This window comes from Salvia hispanica, chromosome 1 (genome assembly GCF_023119035.1).
Source record: "Salvia hispanica cultivar TCC Black 2014 chromosome 1, UniMelb_Shisp_WGS_1.0, whole genome shotgun sequence".
Classification (NCBI taxonomy): domain Eukaryota; kingdom Viridiplantae; phylum Streptophyta; class Magnoliopsida; order Lamiales; family Lamiaceae; genus Salvia; species Salvia hispanica.
This window is the reverse complement of record NC_062965.1, coordinates 43,811,597-43,817,976: the sequence shown is the minus strand read 5'-3', so window position 1 is coordinate 43,817,976 and position 6,380 is coordinate 43,811,597. Positions and strand designations below refer to the sequence as shown.

General features: G+C 34.9%; 1 pseudogene; it reads right to left on the bottom strand.

Annotated features, from left to right (window-relative positions):
- Positions 1-2,980: 2,980 nt before the first annotated feature.
- On the bottom strand, positions 2,981-4,559 carry LOC125202116 (annotated as a pseudogene).
- Between the last annotated feature and the right edge of the window lie 1,821 nt (positions 4,560-6,380).

Sequence of the window (6,380 nt, the reverse complement as noted above, 5' to 3'; positions counted from 1 at the left end):
TTTTTTGTTGAATTTGTGTTGAATCGATCGCGTTGCTTTTTTGTTAAATTCTGAAATCTGTGTTGATTTTTTGTGCTTAAATTTCGTTGATTCTTTTGTTCTGTTTTCGTTGGTTTTTTGCATTGATTCTTTTGTTCTGCTGATGTTGAATATTTTATTAAAATTGTATTGATTCTATGTTGAAAATGTTTTGTTGAAATCATATTGACTCTATGTAAAGATCCTTTTGATGATGTGAATATTTTAGTTTTGGAAGGTGGGAGAGAAATTAGGAACGCAAGAATCGTTCAGAAACATAAAAATATCTTCTGTTGACAAAATACACAGTGGAGATCACCTCATACCTTTCTTACACCATCCCCTACTCCACCCATCACAAACATAAAATATGATGGTGGGCCCATTATTTATATTTGTGAGGGGTGGAGTAGGGGATGATGTAGGAAAGGTATGAGGTGATCCAAACTGCAAATACATGCTCTTGTTGAAATAGAAATTCTATGCAATATTAACCACAAATCTGTAATAATTAATGGCTAGGATTAAAGTTTTGAGTTTTAATTATATAATATGATTTTCATTATATCACAATGGAAATATCTCTAAACTTATAAAAAATAAAACTAGAGGGAAAATAACTAAAAAGGAAAATAATCAAAAATAGGAAAAACAATTACTTCTAATATTTTTCATCTATTAAATATATTAACTAAAAATAAATAAAATCAAAAAATATAACTCTTCCAATACTGCATCATAAAAGTATATCAATATTTGTGTGCCAAATTACCTGCATTTTGGCACGTACACAACATTCTTCTCTTTTCTCCCTTCAAACTCTGATTCTTTCACCTATAAAGAAATTCACCCATAAAATATCTAAAACGAATTATGTAAGATGCATGTCAGTAAATACAAATGCAAATACAAATACTTGCAATCAACAGAAAATTCTTTTATTTTATTTCTTATAGGTATATGGGATAAATTCAGTGGCGGAACCAGGAATAGTAAGAAGCCGATGCTGAAATTTAACGAAAAATATGCCGGCGCGGCACCGGTAGCCTAATTATTTTCGAGAGTGGATAGCCTTTTCTAATAGTGCCACAATATCAGTTTTGTCAAATAATGAATTACAAATAAATTACTCCCTTCGTCAGCCAAAACCTAACATGTTTCTTCATTTTGGATTGTCCGTTATTTCTAGACACATGTATATTTTTTTATTTTTAATAAGTGAATCTCATAATTCACTAATTTAACCTTTATAAATATAAAGTTAAATAATAATATAAATCTCGTGGCGAGTAAAAATACATCTTTAAATAGTGGATAAAGAGAGTAATTCTATTTTTTATTAATAGAAATATAGAAATTAGAGATTATGATATTATAAAACAATTTGAAAATAAAATAATTAAATAAAATATATATATATATAGAAAATAATGGAGTACAATGTTTTATCACATAAAATGCAAAAATTTAATATAGTTTTATCAAAAGTTTTTAAGAATGAACTAATAGAAAACACAAATTGAAAATATACCTGGCAAGGACCAATTAGACATGCGAAAAAATAGTTGTCACCGTTTTCTATATCTGCTACCAAGTTGATCATTAATTTTAAATACATGTATATCTAATACTCTCCTAATCCTATAAAAATACGTGCAATAGATATGACATCTCCCAATCTTAAAAAAATATGTGCAATGGATATGACACGAGAATTTAGACAAAATTAGTATCTGATTCTAAACGTATGTATGAAGCTAGCTGAAAAGGATAAAAAGTTGGTAGAGTTTGATCTAGTCTTCGATGAAATATTTTATTGTATCTAAATTCAGTGGCGGATCCAGGATTGATAAACGGAGGGGGCGAAATATATATTAGTAGGTTGGTTTAGGGCGAAAATGACAATTTTTTTCGTTTTTCGGGGCGACGTTGGGACAAACGGAGAGGGCGAACATGGAAATTTTACGCCCGGATAAGAAGAAATTAGTCGCACGGAGGGGGCGACCGCCCTCTCCTGCCCCCCCTAGATCCGCGACTATATCTAATGATTCTAAATTCCCCAGGTTTCTGCTTCAAACTCAATTGAACTTTATAAACACGCTACATATTTAATCTTGAGATGCAATCTTGCAATCCGAACAACTCCTAAATTGTTTAGGACTTTTATTCATAAGTTGTTTTAAATTCATCGGCCAAACACTGTCTTAAACCTATTCAATACCTTAAAAAACGAATATGCATGGAATCGATGGTGATAGTTACTCCCTCTGTCTGCGATAGGAGTCTCGTTTTTCAATTTTAGTCTGGCCGCGAATAGGAGTCCTGGTTCACGTTTACCATAAATGGTAATAGGGTCCCACCATCCACTAACTCATTTTACTCACATTTCATTTAAAACTAATACTCCCTCCGTCCCGCTTTAGGAGTCCCGGTTGAGATAAATTAATAAAAAATAGCTACAAAATGTTAAAAGTGGGTCACAGCATCCACTACAACTAATAAAAAAGTGTTAAAAGTGGGTCCCAACATCCACTATAACATTTATTTATTAGACACTCAATTAAAAGTGGGTCCCAACATCCACTACAATATTTATTTATTACACACTCAAACACTTTTTCCTTAAAACATGTGCCCGACTCAACTGGGACTCCTAAAGCGGGACGGAGGGAGTATATACAAGTGAGACCCCTATTCCACTAACTTTTTTCCTCCCACTTTTCTTAACATTTCTTAAACACCATGCCAACCATAAATAGGACTCCTTATGGCGGACGGAGGGAGTAGTTGGTTAGCTTGCTAATATGAATATTTGATAATTGTATTTTGAGCTTATAAAGATTTTTTCTCTTGACAAAACAAAGAATCAAAAGAGACCACGCATGCGGCACAATCTTTCAATGATACTATTAAGGAGATACATAATTATAAAATATAAATTGTACAATAAACAAAAGTAACCAAACTAAATGCACAAGGCATGAAGATATGAGTAAAACAATTTCTTAAAATTCGTAGTAGTAAGATATAGAATAATTAATGTGGACCAAAGGAGTGGAGTGGAGTGATATTTAGGCATCAGGTTTATAGTAGTCTAGGACAGTGTAGACAGTTTGAGTAATGGTGAGGGCAAAGAGAAAAATGGCAGCGACGATGGATAGTATGACCCATGGGTTAGTGAAGTAGGTGTGCTGAGCATAAGCTAAACACCCGGGCACCGGCTTCCGGAAATAGTCCACCACACTCTGTTCCACATCAAACAACTCATTCTTGGAATGCGGACAGATGTCCGTCGACATAAAATTGAACATATCCGCCACGCCCTGATCGCTGCCCAACGAGTTCACCATGATGTGGTGCTTGTGCAACAGGCTCACGTCTTTTGCTGTGTCGATCAATCTTTCCATGAAATACACGTACGACGTCACGTGGTTCCCCTCGTTCGGATCGTCCCAACCGTTGGCATGGAAGCGCTCAAATGCCATCATGTTTAGATACATAGTTTTTGTGGCGTCGTCCACCTTCATCTTCGGAAGCATCAGCTCTCCTCCATTTAAGAATGCGATGTGGTTCACGAAATGTGACTCAGTTTTCACAAACCGGACCCCGGCTTCCACTAGCTCTGTAGCTGACCGCATGTTTTCCTCCTCATTATCCTTGCTGCTACCCTTGATGCATTCGCCTTTTAACATTTTCCGCACTCCCACCCTGCACCTACCTGACTTTTTGTTTTCCACAGGCTTCTCCGGTAAAGATCCAATATATGCAAGCACTTTTCGTATTTCACGTCCGAGTTGTTGATTTCGCCGTCTCGCTCAAAAAACATGAGAATGGTCTCGGTTAGAATATCCACCTGCAAAATATACAACACTCAATGTACAATTAATCATTATCGATCATAAAAGTAAAAGTAAAAAAATTGTTACTCCTACTATAATATAATCTGACCTTGTCCCATTTATTCTCAACTTCAACTAATTTGATGAGAACCGGCAGAGGAATCTGATTCTCGAGCATGAGCATGTCACGCCTTAGATGAGGCCCGAAATAGATGTGTCCATGTTTGCTGAACACTGGATCATTGGTCTTATAGCCGGACATATCGACCCCCATGTTGTTGGAGGTCCGCAAGAGCTCCAACAAGAAGCAACCATCAAGGACCATCATTTTGAGGAAGTCGTCATCGGACTGCAACTTCTGGTACGCATTTTTGAGATCCTGCAACATAGGGGTTAAAGCATTGACGTATTCATGGAGAGATTTTTTGGACCTATCGAGGAATATTCGGAGAGCACGCTTCTTGTGCTCTTCCATGTCCTTCAAATGCTCCGCCTGGTGGTGGTATGGTCCGATCGCCACCATCTGTGGCTCGTAGGATTCTTTCGATACATTCTTTAGACTCGATGGAATCCTGTAAATCGACAAGGCTTTCCACCGGTTAAATTCCTCCATTGGTTTCCGCTTCACCTCCTTGAATTCCTCCTCCATTTGGGTAACCCAATCTTCTTCATTAACTTGAATTCTGCATTCTTCCCTTCCCATCTTGTTGTTCATCATTACTCACACTCTGGATATATCAATCTATGAAACCCAATACATGTACTTGTGCACCAAAACAGAATAAATAAGCACTCTTCAACATTCAACACTCAACACTTAGTTCCTAGCGTGTGGGTGTGGGTGTGGCTTATGATTTGTGCAACATCCCCTCTTCTTTTTGTTAAACTAATAATCCCTCTTTTTTTCAAGGACGGAGGACTATTTAATTGTAATAGTTCCTAGCGTGTGGGTGTGGCTTATGATTTTTGCAGCATCCCATCTTCTTTACACATGCCCAACTATTTTTATAATTAAAATTGGCGTAGGAAATCCAATATGCTTTAATTTGTGAGACTGCTTTAATTCAACTAATCTTTAAATATTGTCCATATTAGCTTTTCTCTTTTTAGTACTAATATCTTATTAAGTACTTATATCGAAACGTATGTATGTGTATATGAAGCTAGCTGAAAAGAATAAAAAGTTGATAGAGTTTGATCTAGTCTTCGACGGAATATTAAAACATGTTTCTTGAACATACTTTATTTAACATTAAGGCCTCGTCGTTTGATTGTCTTGTAAGTCACTAACACCAAGTCCTTGAAAATGGGCCTAACATGAGTTTTGTGTTACTATTATGGAAAATAAAAATGTGTTTTGATTCAAAAATGAGGCACGTGTTACCGTGTTAGGCCATCTCCAACCATTTACGTCAAACTCAAACCCATTTTTAAGTATACGTCACATCAAAGAGTAGTTTTACTCAAACCATTTACACCATATTTAAGTTTACACCATTTTGAGTTTTTGTCTAACAAAATTTTGGAATAAACACCATATTTGGTGTTATTCCATTCAAAAACCCAAAATGAGTTTGAGTTTGATGTACTGTTGGAGAAATTATCTACACCAAAAATGGGTTTTGGTGTATGGTTGAGATGGTCTTACTATTCCCTCTGCTTTTCTATGTAGTAATTGTGAAATGACGGAATTGTCCCCCTTATATTTTTTATATTCATGCTTTACCCTCAATCCGGGACGGAACCAGACACACAAACTAGCCGTTGATGAAATTTAATTAAATGTAATAATCAAAATAATAATAACAATATTCAAAATATAATTTAATATACATATACATATACTTAATTTGATTTGTTGTTTTGTTCGATTTTGGAAAATAAGATCAAACAAAAAAAATGCAATCAAATTTTTTTAAAAAAATACTAATATTTTATTTATAAAATTCCAAAATTAAGTTGAATGAACTATTAGAAATAGATCTATAAAAAAATGTATCATAATCAAAATTAATTTAGATGTTGTAATTTGTTTATTTGTCATTTAATTTGATTTTATGTAATTTAAGTAAGTTATCCTAATAATATTTTGTTAAAGTTTTGTAGTACTATAATTTAAGTGAATCCAATTAAATTCAACAAAATATTAACTAAAAATAGAGCCTTTTATTAAGTGCTACAGTTATTTAAATAATAAATTAATAATCCCAATAACTATGAGTCTAAGATTATTTATTTACTTTTCAAAGAGTAATGGATTAGAGCATTCAATGTAGCAGACGAGCGACTGGCTAGCAGCTCGTCCGTCGCGGACGTCCACTATTGGAGCCGGTAGACGGATGACGGACGAGAGGTTATCCGTGGTGGGGAGGCGTTAGCCGGTCGCTCGTCCGCTATTGTGTTCAGGCGACGGAGGAGCGAACGAGATCATTTTTTGATTTTTTTTTTTTAAACTTTATATATATTGCTCGTTGCACTTGTCGATCTTCAACAACAACAAGTCCATATTCGACTCTAGCAAGA